Genomic DNA, 15,365 nt, shown 5'->3' with positions numbered 1-15,365 from the left:
TCTTCTGGAATAGCAATAATACAGGTATACCTACCAAATAACAGTTTTCACTCAAGTATGGTACAATACATAGACCAAATCCAACATTCACACTCATTTCTAAATGCCCCTTTCCTCTCCATGAGAATCAAACTAAAATCAGGAAGAAGAAAAAAAAGACTTCTAAAAACTAATAAATGAGTGTACATGGGCTGCTTATTCATATCCATTTACCCAGTTCAAATGATGGGTAATTTTAGCTCTAATTTATCATACAGCTGCCCCTGCAAAGCTCTACATCAGCCTTTTAAAATGTATGATGTGTAAGGCCAGTTTTAGGTTTGGTAACTGACCCCCCCACAGCCAGGATCCCCACAACCTAGCATTCTTCCAGCTACCAAACCTCCCAGCACATCAAGGAGAGCCGTATGTTTGAGTGTTCGGCTCCTGATTCACGCATGAGAAACAGAGCATTCTGAGGGGAGCACAGCAGGTAAGAGCACAAAGCGCTAGGAAAGTACTGATCACCAGGGAGCCTAGTCTTCCCATGATAAAAAACAAAATTCTCTGATTAAAAAAAGTCCACATTTTCCCTCAATTAAAATGAAACACTGAACTTCAGTTTCCCTAGCCACAGTACACATAGGGATCAGCTGAACAGGTTTTAGTGATATGCAGTAGAACCCGGTTTATCCACAGCTCCATTATCCGTCTCCCAGTATTAACTGAACTACCAGCAGCCCAGGACAAAACAGTAGAAGGGCTCGGACAGTCGGTCCTGGGCAGCTGGGGCACCAGTTGTCAGTTCTGTGCAGAGCTGACTGTCTGAACCTCTCCTCCCCCATCTTAAAATAAGGGATAGAAAGCTCTTTGCCAGTTCTCCTGCTTATCCCAATTTTTGATCATCCAGTCTGGCCCGGTCCCAATTAGATTGGATAAATGGGATTGCACTGAAAATTTAAAGTGAATCCAAAAAATCAGCCATGACTGGGAGGTTGTGCGCAGTGAATAAGTGACAGTGCTGCTTTCAGTAAAATTTAGTAATAGTTAATATATGTTCTTATTTTTTCACACAATGTAAAAGCTAAAGATTCTCTGTAAAAATGCAAATTCCCACATTTTTCTGCGGGAAATGGATTTGTAGGATCCCTGCTGATCACAGAAATCAAATTACCTCACAATACTGCCTAAATGTTTCCTAGTTTTCAAATTTAAAAGTGTATTCTGCAATCAGAATGTAGCAATATACTTTTACTTCACACATTTGTTTCTGGAGGTGAGGAAGCAAATGGACAATTTTGAATAAAAGACACATCTGAGCTGGCTACTTCCAAAATAAAGTCATTCTCAAGAATGCTAGTTTCTGGGAAGGACTTAAAGTATCCTCTGCTTCGGGGAGTGACATTAGCCTAGCACCTTCTAGGAGACGTGTGCAACACTGGTGCAGATAGCAAAATGCTCATCCTGGTTGCAGGTCATAAGCGCCAGTCCCAGGCCCTCAAACTGGAATTTCACAGAAGCTGTCCTTTGGCATAGACTGGTGGATATGGCACTGGACTGGGATTCTGGAAACCTAGTTTCTATTCGCGGCTGTGATCCGATGTGTGACCCTGAACAGTACACTTCACTTGCCTGTGCTGCCATTTCCCCTCCCAACTTTGTTTTGTCTTTTAGATTGTAAGCTCTTTGGGGCAGGTACCATCTCTTACTGTGCATGAGTACAGCACCTAGCACAATGAGGGGGGCTCCTACCTCACTCAGTTGGCTGATTTCTAAGTATTACTGTAATGATAATAATAATTAAGGATATGATTCTGCCATGGAAGTCAAGGATTCCACGACTTTCCAGGACCTCTGGGACTTCTTCTGGGGCAGCCCTAGGCCTGCTGGAGCAGCTGACCCACAGGCCACTGACACAGTGGCCAGGGTTGGGTCAGCCCCTCTGTGGCTGGAGCAGCAGCAGTCAGCCTCTGCTGCAGAAGCAGCTCCAAGCCCCAGCAGCTCTATTTGTCTCTGTCATGCGGGCTGGCTTGAGTGGGGGGGCATTTAGTATATTGGGTGACATCAGTAGGGCAGAATCATAATAATCCATGTGGGATATGCCATGTCAGGTACTGTTAGGAAGGTTATAATGTGCTAAGTAAGATGATAATACTTATGTTCATGTGTGATATTTGAAATGGAAGTTATAGATGTATTTGAGATATCTGTATTTCAAATTGTTCTGCCTGGGCAACACCCCAGATACGAAGGCCGCAGAACAATGGCCTGCATAATGGCCCATTAAGGCATTCCCAGGTGCAAGGGGCCCTGAGGGAGAAGCCAGCATCACCACTGAGTCACCAGAACCTGCTTACATGACTCTGGACTCCATTGCAGGCAGCCTACCTGATGAAGCATCAGGACTGTCCCATGTGACTATGGACCCCAGGCACACCGGAGGAGTCACCAGGATTGGCCCATGTGACTCTGGACTCCATTTTGGGTCTTGTGACTGCCCACAGGCCGCATGGCCGGAGGAGGGGGTTTATAAGATCAAGCCAGAGAAACCATGTTGTCTTTGTTCCTGTCCAGTCTGCAGACATACACCTATCTCTAGACCAATTCATCTTGCAACTGAACCGAAGGACCTAGACCCATCCAGATACTGGATGTGAACCAGAGAGAACTACACAAGCCTGCAACTCCACATTTCTTCCAGAAACCTGAAATATATGGACTTTTAATCATTTGTATATCTGTGATTTACTTTAACGGTTTAACATTTCTCTCATGGTTTATTTATTTCTTTTTACAATAAACCTTTAGTTTAGACACTAAAGGATTGGCTGACAGCGTGGTATTTTAGGTAAGATCCAAGCTTATATTGATCTGGTGCTGTGGCTGACCCCTTGGGGTCAGAGGGAACCTTTTTAGCAAAGAGCAGAGAGTTTAAGTAACTGGTCTCTTTGCTGGACCTGGTGCTGATTTGGGAGCCTGGAGCTGAAATGCAGTGAAGGGGGCTGTGGGCATTTGTGGACTGGCTTCATGATATCCAGTGTGGGGTAATCAGAAGCAGTTCGTGGCTGGTTGGGAAGCTGGGCTTCAGTGTCACCCACCAGCGTGGGGAGAATCTGCTCTCCTTTTGCAGCCTGCCCTGACCTTGGCATTATCAATTGGCTACCCTGGGCACGGGTCGTATCACAGTCTCCTCTCCCTCAGGGTATTTTTAGTAAAAGTCAGGAACACATCACGGGCTTCCATGAATTTTTGTTTATTGCCCTCCACCTGTCCCTGACTTTTGCTAAAAATACCTATGACAGAATCTTAACGTTAATAATGTCTTGTCCACTTACTGGCACAGAGCTACTTCATAACATAAGTTACAAATAAGATCCGACATATCTTCAAGCCTCTTATTAAAGCATGATTGTTTACCTCTAAATACTATTGTCTGCCACCAGGTGTTATTTGTGCTGATAAAATGCATATTGTAACACCTGGCCTTGAAGTGTGATTAATCTGCTGCTACAATTTGTAAGGAGTTGATCTAATGAATCAGACCTGATATCAAGAAAATGTAAAGTGCAAGAAGTGTGCTGTATATTAGTGTTGTACAAATAATAGTACTACTCTGAAAAGAGAAAGTACTAAGTAAGTTTTAAGTGACCACTAACATGAAATAATTAATATGCTGCAATCTGCTAATGTGTCAAGCCATGCCCAATACCACAATAGGATTTTAAATGCAAATGAGGAGTAAACTGCCAGTAGTTCAAGAAATTCGTTCACAAACATCCAAAGATGGCAAGTCAGATAGTAAAACTGTAAGACACCTGAATAGGCCTAGGACTCTCCCATTCTTCCAAGCAGCTGAGATTATGGTGGTCATATAGGTGACATCTTGGTTCACAAGAGAAAGTGCGCACAGATAACAGTTTAAAAACCTATCTAACTAGTATTTTGATTTCATTTGCATTATTTATTCAGTTATACAATTATAGTGTGTATTTTACTTAAATCAACAGCAAATACTGTATTGGACAACCATCCTTGACCTCGCATTTGTTTCTATACTCCCGTTTCACTATTGAAATACAAACATAGCAAAAAACCTTTCCTTTCAACATGACAAAAAGAAACAATTACTATAGTTAAGAATAAGACATTCTAAAATTAAACGGCAGTATTTCCTGTCCATAGAGCATTACCATGCAAGACAATGAATATATTGTGTCAAAAACTTTGACATAAAATAGTTGGCTTGAAAGGTGCTGCCCCCTCACTTCTACTTAAACAAGGTTCTGCTCCTCAGACTAGTTGCGCATGATCACATCATTCAAAACAAGAGCATTGACTTCCAGGGAAATATCTCATTCAGTATTTGACAGATCATCACCTATTTTTCCATAAACATGCTACAATATAAAACCAGACACCCATAACTATGAGAACGTAAGAAATTATTCTGTTAAGTTAAGTTAAGCAGGACAGGCAGCAGTGTGTGTGTCTATCTGCATGACAGAGAGAGAGATTTTGAAGAAGAGGAAGAAAAAGTGTTATTGGCGGGGTGGGAATAGAAAATAGAATACAGAGAATGAGCAAGACAAAAGAAGAAGTGATAGAGATGGATGGCCAGAGGCGCTGGGGAACCAGAGATCTCCCAGTTATTGAGGTCTATCCTGGAATCCCATTTGGTTTAGCAAAAGTCTCTCCTCCTACCCTGCATTTTCTCTCCTGGTTGTGACAGGTCTCTGGTGATACCAAAATTATTTCCATTTTATCTGGATTGTGCTCAGCCAGCAAATCCTCATTTATACTCCTAGCTCCAACAATCACTGGGTCTGGCACTCAGCAGAGTCAGATGAAATGGAGGGGGTTGGATGTTGTCAGCACACTGCAAACTCTGCAGCACATGCCTCCTTATTTAACCCTCCTAGTTGCCCCAGATACACACTGAACGTGATGGAACCTGGAGAACTGCACACAAGAGAACTATTGGGGCAGAAGACAGATTGCCCAAATCTACCCTTTGGAGCCTCTCAGAGGTAGGAATGAAGCCAATGAAGAGCAGCTCCAAGAGTTCCCAGGCAAGTTAAAAACACCCATGATCAAGAGTACTGAAATTAGCTGATATATCCAACAGCATCAGCATGGACACCTAATCTTTAACAGATTATCTCCTTCTGGCAATGGATAAGTGCAGACTCTGTGCCATGCTACTGGGTATACCCAGATTGAAAAGGGGCAAGAATATCTCAGTATCTGGGTACTCTGAGAATTGTCTCAATAATCTTGATCCAAAATGGAAGATTCAACATTGGGTGATGATTGGCCAGGTTGCCAGTATCCAGAGCTTGACAACTGTTTTGAACAGTAGCCACACAACGGCTTCCTTTGCAGCTATCTGCAGCAGAACTAGCCTCTCTACAAAATCCTTTTTGGTTCTGACCCCTAGAGCAGCACATCCCTGCCTCTCACTTCATCTAGAAACCTGCAGTGAGCCAGGGGTGCCACCACTAGTGAAGAAGAGGGAACAGAGGGAAAAAATAAACTGGGCAGTTGTTAGGAGAAAGATGCATAAGCATGGTGGAATAAGGGAGATGGGGTCAAGTCTGGGAGAGAGTGGGGTGGGGAGGAAAATGAGAGACCAGATAATGGAGTTTTGCAAAGAGAAAAAGCCAGGCCAGAACAGGGCCAAAAAAAAGAAAAAGACAGGGGATTAGCAACAGTGGGATGGAGGCTAGAGGGGAAGAAATATTCTTGATGGGTTGTTATTCCAACAAAATACTTGAAAGGTCCTTCTTTCCTAACCTCTGATTAGTAGAGGTATGATAAATTTGAAGCGCGATCCTCTGATCCATATATATGGGAGTGGAGGGGAAGAAGAGACAGTAAACTCCTTCTCCCTTTCAGTATATATTATACTTATCTATACACTGGAAGAAAGAAGGGCCTTTCTAGTCTTTCCTCCCCCTCCAGTATTCAGAGACCTGATTGTGTGACTCTGTTCTTGCTTGGTGTACAATCTCCTCCATCAAATGAAGATACATCTCTCTGCCTCTCCCCGTCCCATTCTTTGTTTCAGTCTCTCCTTCTCTCTGGCTCAACATACATCCACCCCCCACCACCACCGCCAGTTAATGCTGTTCCTTCAATAGCCCTGAGGCCGTCATTACGGAAACAATGCAAGGCATATCCTTAGCCTCTCTTCAATAATTTCTTCATACACACCCTAAAGTTAACCAAAGCTCTTTTTCCAGGATGCTGATAAGGAAGAGAGTATTATTGGTTTTTTTATGTTTAAATCCTTGGGAGGCACTCAGATTTCCCCCATGGAATAAGTGTGCTGCCTTCACAGTATACCTAAGCCCTGCAGGCCTGGATAGTGAAGGACCAAGCTTGGCAATGAATTTTGTTTCAATCCAGTAAATACCAGGACAATCCTTTTTCTCTTGGTGATTCTCTGATCTTTCTACCCCCTCCTTTCATGTTTCTCTGCTCCTTTCATCTTCTTCCTTCACATCCTGCATCTTTTCTTTTGCAGTCATACTTGACTCAAAGTTTCTGCAGCACAGTACTTCTTTAGCAGGGGCCTGCAAAAGCAACACTGGAGTGAAACTGACAGATATTTCACTCTGCTGCTTCTGGAGACATGAACTAAAAAGGTAGCTGAATAAGTTTGATCCTCTGCTGCTGGAGCTGCAGTGGGGTGAGTGAAGATGATGCAGAGCACAATCACAGGTCAATTTAAAAAACCCCTATTCAGCCAAGAATTTATGTAGCTAAAGATAGTTTATACCCTCCTTCAGAAAACATAACAAATAAAGTTAAGAAAGACCAATTGACTGAAGTCTCAAACACCCTCTCATGACTTGCATAATAACATGTCATGTTGTAATATTCATGAGAACTTTTGGGGTTGTATTTTCAAAAGCATGCAGCATTGGCCTAACTGTGCTGCCATTAAGTCAATGGTAAAACTACCACCCTGATACCGTTATGGTACCTATCAATAGCAGGAATTATATCCTCCAGCAGCAGCTGGCAAAAATAAAAACTATGGGTTTTTTTTTTTGTTTTTGTTTTTTATAAATTAAAACAAATCCTGGGAAACAAAGTCAATGGAACTGCTCAAGTGAGTACAGTTACATGCTGAAATGTTTGTAGGATCAGGTCTGTATGTAGTTCAGTCTTCCTTCTGTTATTTGAGTTGTGGTAGCATGCACAATATACTAGACATTTTCCAAACACAGGGAAAGATACAGTCTAAAAAGAAGAAAGATGAATGGTAGGAATAAGGGATACAGTATACTACCAAAGTGTTCAAGGAGATGATTGACACACCTTAGTTCCAGTTATTTCTATGTATTTTGATTTTATAATTGCCTGTGCTATTCCATTTCTAACTTTTGCCTGCTTTCTATTTTTTAATTTTATAAATTGCCCTTGCCCGTTTTATTTTTTATATATCATTTTTACAAAAGTATTAAAGTACAAATAGAATTGATATGGAAGGCTTGAGAAAAATCCCAGAACTGTCTCATGTTGATTACTGATTAGAGAGAAAAGATAGGCCAGTGGTAAGAGCACTACCTATAGGACTTGGGAGACCTGGGTCCAAATCCCAGTGCCACCACAGACTTGCTGTGTGACCTTGGGCAACTCACTTGGCCTACATTAAAGACTGTGTGGTGCTCAGTTATTACAGTAATTGGTGCCATGTAAATACCCTAGGCTATGGGTACACTAGAGCCTTTACAGCGGCGCAACTGCAATGATGCAGCTCTGATGCTAATTACTCTCTGTGTAGTCGCTCTAAGCCTATGGGAGAAACACTTACACCAGCATAGTGCTATCCACACTGGTGCTTTAATTGGCATAAATTATGTCACTCAGGGGGTAGTTAATTCACACCCAAGTGACATAATTTACGTTGACTTAAACTATAGTGTAGCCTTAGCTAGATTATAATTATTGGTATACTGCCAAAAACATGTAAATGCTTTAATGACAGGTATGAAAACAAGGTCCCTGCCCTGAAGACAATAGTTCTGCAAGTATTAATCACATGAACAATCCACTGAAATCAATGAGAAAGTCACTCGTGCATACTTTAAAATGATCAGAGTCTAGACAATCCATAAATGAAGGCTAAGGGATAAAATGCAGTGAAAAACTATGTGAATGAATGGTAAGATTTTTCAGGCTTCCTAGTTCCATGGTTTTTTTTAAATTGGATTTTATATCTGTCATCTTGTTTGTTGATCGTTCATTAGGGCTAGAGTATATTGGCCTTTTGGAAGAAGTGAAGTTTTCAAGAGGGTGCAGAATAACATAACGGTTCATAACCCAACTTGTAAAAGAATGTCATAAGTTAGCATTATGATCCCTTAGAACATGTATAGTTAGATCAAAAGTAAAAGTTTAAAATACCTGATTTAGCTATCTCTCCACTTTTACTGAGGTCTCTGCTCCTATGAAGCGGATACTTTATTACAAGGGGAGGGTATGCTGTCAGTATTTGGATGATCCTGTTAATCATGAGGACGACTTTCAACCTAGACCTCCCCCACTTGCTGCTCCCCTGATTGAACCCAATTTCTAAAGCATGTCTTAAGTCAGATGACCTGATGCCAGGTCTAAGACATACGCACTACGATGAATGCTGACTGTCACGGGAGCCACTCACCATGAGTAACACCTCCTACTGGCCATCTTGGGAATTAGCTCGGCCAGCTTGCACTCTCCCTCCAGTGTTGTCTTCTCCGATCTTGTCTTGCTCTGTTGCCCCGCTCACCCCCAGGTCTGCAGCTTCACCCTCTGGCCCGGTCACTAAAGTTCTCCCCTTCTGGGGAATTCACAGGTCTTTCCAGACCTGCTGGCTAGCTGGCATCTCCAATGCCCTGGCCACTCCCCAATGGCTGGTAGGGAAACCCAGGCCCACCCTCCTGGGTTTCAGCCCACACACCTTAAAGCAAGCAGCCAAAGTCCCTGTACAGTCCTACCTCTTGTTGCTGTTTCCCTGGGCTTCTTCCTACATATTTGGCTTACATTCTCTGAGTATGCCAGCCTCCAACTCCTTTCACTCAGTGACTGCAGCCTGCTTCCCTGCAGCTTTTGTAGCAGCAGCATCCCCCATCTCTGCAGCTAGCTACCTGGCTTTATACAGACCCTGCCTGTTCCTGCACAGGGGAGCCTGTCCTTAATTAGCTGGATTCAGCTTAAATCTTCCCTACTTGTAGTCTAATTAGCTGATTGGGCCCACCTGGCCTAATTCGACCCTGGCAGGGCTAGTGTGAGGAGTCCACTTCATCACATTGATCCACATAAGAACCTTTTAATACTACTGCAGCTCCTCGGAGGCAGCAGTGAGGAAAAAATGCTATTTTACTCAGTCTTATCAATTTAGACAAGAGTTTAAATTCTCCACTGTAAATGCCTGAAAGGCTGATTTTTTAAATTGCTGAAGGTGTAGTTCCTCCAAACTACCTCCCCAGGACCTCTTTGTAAGAACCAACTCCCCCAAATCTGGAAATACAATGAATAAAATCATCAGTAATAGATATCTTTTGAAGCCAAATGAAAGCATCTTTCACAACTGAGGTTGGACAGATAAGACTATCTGTACTCAGTGAGCATTTTTAGAAACTATCTCCAGTGCCAAGAAGACTCCTCACAGGCATGGGAACCAAGGCCATTTCACTGTTCCTAAATTACACTGTCCAGACTGGTACAAAGGAAACAAAAGCTGGCCCAAACTTGCACAGATCCCCAATCACTGAGCTTGCAGAGACACCGCAACACCCTTAAAATATATAAAGGGAGTCGACAGTCAGAAGTAGAAGTATGTGAGAGCCAGTAGAAACCACTTTTAAAGTGCTGTCTAATAGGAGAGACAAGGGTTGAATTCTGCCTGGGAATGGAGCCACCCAGTTCCCCAGCTAAGTCAAAGGGAGCTGCCTCCTGGAATATCAGAAGAGAATTTGGCCCATCTGTTATAGACAAACTGAGATGTCAACTAGGCAAAAATGTTTAAGCCTGAAGAGTAGGAAGCAAAAACACAAAGCTACAAACCATCTATAACTTACAGATAATGATCTGGGTTGACACCTACAGGCATGGGGAAGTGTGTGTGAAAACTGTATTGGTCTGTGCCTGTAAGGGGTAGCTAAACCAGCATGAGTGCCGTCACTGGTAATGTCACTGCCTCCCCAAAGAATGGGGCTCTGGGACAGGAAATCTGAGAGGATGCCTATGTTTAAATCCACTCGTATTGTCCTGTCCAGGTCACAGAGACCCCCCCACTAGCCTGGCAGATCCCCAAGGATTTGTGGTAGGCCAGAGGTATCCAGACTGTAACCATGTACTCATACACCAGCTCTGTCTCTCCCCTCCAGTCTTCTTCCCCAGACTCCCTGGCAACATGGCTCAATGAAACCATGCTACCTGGGGATTCTCCCATCTGCATCTGTTCTCAAGACAACTGGGGGACTCAGTGGAAGGGCTAATAGAGCTAAAGACTATTATATAGACTATATTCAGATTCTCCAGAGAGGAGGAATGATGTGCATCTTCCTTAATCTGCCACTCCTAATACTCTGGCTCACTCAGTCTCCACATGCTCCTCCCACGCATACCCAGGCTCAGCAGAGCACCCTCCATGGGGTCTGGATGAAGAAAGAGTGCCACAGAAGCAACTGAACATCCTTTTATTTTGGAGGGGAGGGAAGAATCTGTATATGGTGGGTCCGCTCCATACCTAAAGCTAGATCCAAGAGGGATTCTGATCCAGCCCCCGTAATTGACAGAAAGAGACTTGATATGATTTTTTTTTAAATTAAACACAAAGAAACTGTTTACAGTTTTAAATAATTAACACAAAGTTTGTGTAGCCTTGAAACTACACAAATATATTTTAAGGTAACCTGATAGGGTTTTTACCTGCCACAATCTCGATTCAGGATTCTGTGTTTCTCCTGTAAGACTTGATGGGATCACTAATGACTAGAGCAGAGCACAGAGCAGTGTTCTCTTTAGTATTTGTGATGTCATTGACTGACATAGGAGAAAGAGAACGGAGTTCAAGTCCTGCAAGGTGAATAAAAGAGGAATTACACAGAGTCTGATCCTACAAACACATATGCATGTGAATAACTGTAGTTGTGAGAGTAAAGCTGCTCACGTGTGTAAGTGTTGCATTACTGGACCCTTACCCATCACAGGCTGCAACTTACTGAAAAGTTACAATTATTTTTAAGCTTTTTTAAAAAATATATTTTATTAAGCATTCATAGCAGTGTAATATTTTATATTTTAATACCTAGCTCTTATATTGTGCTTTTCCTCCAGAGATCTCAAAGTCGTTTATGAAGGGAGTTAAGCTTCCCTATTCCTACATTACATATAGGGAAACTGAGGCAGAGAGAGAGGAAAGGACTTGTCTAAGATCACCCATAAAGGTAGTGGCACAGCTGGGGAAAGAACTCAAATCTCCTATGTCCTGTCTTATGCCCTAGCCACTGGGTGGATCACAGCGATTCCTCTTCTTTATCTCTATGTTTATTCCTCTATGTCTTCACATAAATAATTATTTTAAGGTGACAGTGCACCTTAAATGCCTTTCAGTTCATCTTTCTGAAGAGTATTAAAAAGGCTTGTAGTTCAGTATCTCTGTGCACCTACTACACCTTCCTTATTCTATGTTTTGTATAAAAAAATATATCATTCGTATCAGCGCACTGTCATTTATTTATATTGCAACAGTTCCCAAAATGTACGAAGCTCAATACAAACAGATAGAAATAGTGCTCTCCCCACTGAGCTAATGCATATTAATGCACGAATATGTACCACCAATCACTCACTTACTGAAGTTATATTAATAGTATAACAGGAAAGGGCTCTCACAGAAGTAGGAAGCCTTCAATTCAGTCAAGAAAACCTCTCATCTCTACTCAACAGCAGAGGTTTCCATAAAGGTGACTGGACCCAACAAAATAAGGAACAGGAAATTGTAACTGTCCCATCAGGGAGGCAGAAATTTGCCTGATGACTCATCCCACTTAAAAGTGCCTCGGGCTTTGATCTCCTATGCCTCCATCCACACATATCTGAAGAAATCCATGGAGACCAGGGGCCACACTAGCCTCATAATGGTCCGGCTTCTCCAGGAGTGTCTCTGGTGGCCACTACTCACAATCTCTCCCTCAGAGAAGCTATATGCTGTACAATGGCTTTCACTGTGAAAGGCATGCTGACTGGGATGCTCAGTGGCGTTGGAAGATGATGCCAAAAGTAACAACCTTCCCCTCCCCACTCCACCATCCCGCTCTTCCATAAACTGAGACCAATCCAACCATGGAGGCACTTATGTGGGAAAGGGGAGCAGCTGAGCCACAATTTTCCCTTTCAGTGCCCTCCAGGGAAGATGCAGTGAATCCAGGCCCCCTCTGTTTTTGGAATTGGAGTAGACAATCCAGCCTAACAAATTAAGTCTAAAACAACACAGGGTTGATTTCTTTTAAGTAATACAATTAAAATTCAGTTTTTCCTGACTCAATTTCATGGTTTTAAATAGATTTAAGCTAAATTTCTAATGATGTGCTTTGTAAAACTGCTCTAAAAGTAAATCATTTACTGTGATTTGTGAAGAACCACATGTGTGAAACAATGACTGCACTCACACTCCCCACTTCTTACATACATAAATAGCAAACTTAGCTGTACTTCTGGATCATTTAAACTACATCAAATGTCATGTTTACACACATCAAGATTCCATAAAATAAGAAAGACAGCTAAGTGTTACCCTTTAATAAGGTTCTCACCATTCTATGAAATGGAAAACTTATACCAGAAACATAGTAGACTGGCTAAAAGCAAAATATATGAGGCAGAAACAAATTTGCATCACATAAAATCCTGATACCATTGACCCAAAGAACAGGTCAAATGGATCTAGGAGGCTTTACCTCTCAGACAAGAAAAAACAATCTTGCTTTCAGCTACTTACTATGCCTGCTTGGATTCTTGCTTATCAAAGCACTCTTTAAAAGTATGAGGACCAAGAATCAGAAAAAAGTGAGAGCTATTTTGAAAAACAGATTCAATACTTTTATGTCTGGAGCAACAGAAGTACTTTATTTCTAAAGATATTTGAAATAACACACTTTAAAAAAAAATTAGAGGATGAAGCTGAAAACCAGCAAATTAGAAATGGTGAACAACTTGAATAGTAATTCATGCAGCATCTAAGTAAACTTTTAAAGAAATATGAGTTAATACATAACTCTCACTTTTACCCTAGAATTCCTAGTTTGGTCTCTCATTCCATGGCCAGATAATTCCTTCTTCAGAGCCTTTGCCTTTCTTCACTTTTTCTCAACCCCAGCTATTCCAAAGCCTAAGAGGACATTCAGAATCTTATCTCAAGCTGTCTGAATTGTACTCTTTTCTCTCTCAATCACTGCACAGTATGAGACTGCTGCAGGGGCAACACACAGTGGCTGGAGGAATGGAATATTTTGCAAAGTAGAGGTCCCTTTAGTCAATGAAGAAGCAAGGAAGAGAATCTTGTCCAGCTGCCAGTCACCAGAAGCATGCTGAACATCATGAGGACTTCAGGAATGGTAAAGTTGAGAAAGCAATCTTTGGGATTCCATAATGAACATGGAGAAACACTGGTGCGGGTGGGGGTGTAAAACAGCCTAGAATCCAACCCTCTAGAATGTGTAACTGATACTTTACCAAGATCAGTACATCAGTACAGAAAAATGTTGACAGTTGGTTCAAGCAAAACATTTTCAGCCATCTAGCCATCCAAACACTACCCGCCCTTCGAGTTCTATGCTGATTGAAAGTATCTTTTACAATTTACACTGGCCCTCCTCACTGTAATGTAACTCACCCCCATCCTTGCATGTGTATATACATCTACTTGCATGCATCTGACGAAGTGGGTTTCTGCCCACGAAAGCTTATACCTTTAAGGTGCCACAGGACTCTCGCTGTTTTACAACACAGAGGAAATAAATCTAAGCAAAGAAATTCCCCCCATCCAAGTGAAATCAGAAAGAGGATAGAATTAGACTATCAAGCCTATGTATGAAAGCATACCGATATGGGGCTGTATATGGAGAATAAGATGTGATCACTATGGGGAGTTGGAATGGGGGCCAGTAGAGACTCTGGTCTGTATAAGATTAAGAGGCAAGATGTTGGTGTTATTAGCTAATAAAAATGAGTATATGGGCCAGTGGAGAATTTGTAGACAATATTGTACAATGTGCTTGATGAAATGTGGGTGGGAGAGGTTTTCTAGTTCATAGGGTGAGATGAGCAAGTTATACAGGGACTGAATGAAGGCTCCTTTCTGGCATGGGTAATGTGATAGTATACATTTATTTACAAAATTGCATGCATTCCAAGTGTATTTGAATATTTATCTACCTTCCCTTAAGAGTTTACTTCTGTAGTTTTTTAATTAACACTCCTTAGTATAGAAAAATAGCAACAATTTTATTTTAATGCAGCAATTTTTTCTCTTATTACCAATAATCTTGTGTGAGAAAGGTAATTGGAGACCTTTTCAAGCACGGTGACATCTGTCTTCTACTTCACTTGTAAACAGGCTTATTTTGTTAATCAAGACTCCATGTCATACAGTTATTACCCCACCCCCCAATATCAAAGTTTCAGTTGTTGGTAACATCAAGCCAGTCATGATTCTCAACCTATTACAAGTTTAACAGTCAGGATGTTTACTCTCACCTTTCCAAATGATCTGATCATGGGGTAATCATTTTGTACTAATGCATTCTTTTCCATTAAGTCAAAATAATGCATACAAATCTTCCATAACACAAAGTTCTACTTTATAAAAGGGGAGAAATTCTAACTGGAGAAAATAAAAATAATCTGTGCTCTCTCTCTCACCTCTGGAGCTTCAATCATCATTAAATACAATGTTCGTTACATGTAACCATTATATTATGACTTGTTAAAACAAACTCTCTTGCTTGTATCAGTTAACACGTTAAGAAAAATTTTGCAACTCTGTTGTGTGGATGCAAACAAAACACGGAGAGTTTGCGTCTTTAAAATATGACCAGTGAAAAAGTCTGGGTTTTAAACCAATACGAAGTCAGCCATTTCTGTTCCCTCTAGAAACACAGAGGAAAGCTTGAGGTTTAATCAGGTGGAAAAAGAATGCAGTACTGCAATTGTTTGCAAAATAATAATAATAATAAAACCCAACCCCACTTCTGCTTGAAGCCTCTTTGATGTGGTTATAAAGAAACGATTCTCTACACGGAACCTTATAAACACGGACTCTAGTGGTCACCCTGAGCGGAGAAAAAAAGGCTCCGAAACAGACCCAAACAACCCCCTGAACAGAACCTGCG

At 41.6% G+C, this 15,365-nt stretch overlaps 1 long non-coding RNA gene across 2 annotated transcripts in view; it reads right to left on the bottom strand.

The window, feature by feature from the left end:
* Nucleotides 1-11,026, bottom strand: part of LOC137167649 (uncharacterized) — a 94,394-nt gene extending 83,368 nt beyond the window's left edge. For both annotated transcript variants that reach the window (XR_010924154.1, XR_010924155.1), the window contains exon 1: nt 10,903-11,026. This is a non-coding gene — a long non-coding RNA (uncharacterized lncRNA). The remainder of the gene's footprint in view (nt 1-10,902) is intronic.
* Nucleotides 11,027-15,365: the final 4,339 nt, after the last annotated feature.

This window comes from Emydura macquarii, unplaced genomic scaffold, assembly GCF_026122565.2.
Source record: "Emydura macquarii macquarii isolate MOO-44397 ecotype Brisbane River unplaced genomic scaffold, CSIRO-AGI_Emac_v2 contig_2948, whole genome shotgun sequence".
Taxonomy (NCBI): domain Eukaryota; kingdom Metazoa; phylum Chordata; order Testudines; family Chelidae; genus Emydura; species Emydura macquarii.
The sequence above is the reverse complement of the archived record's forward strand: the minus strand, read 5'-3'. Positions and strand labels throughout refer to the sequence as shown.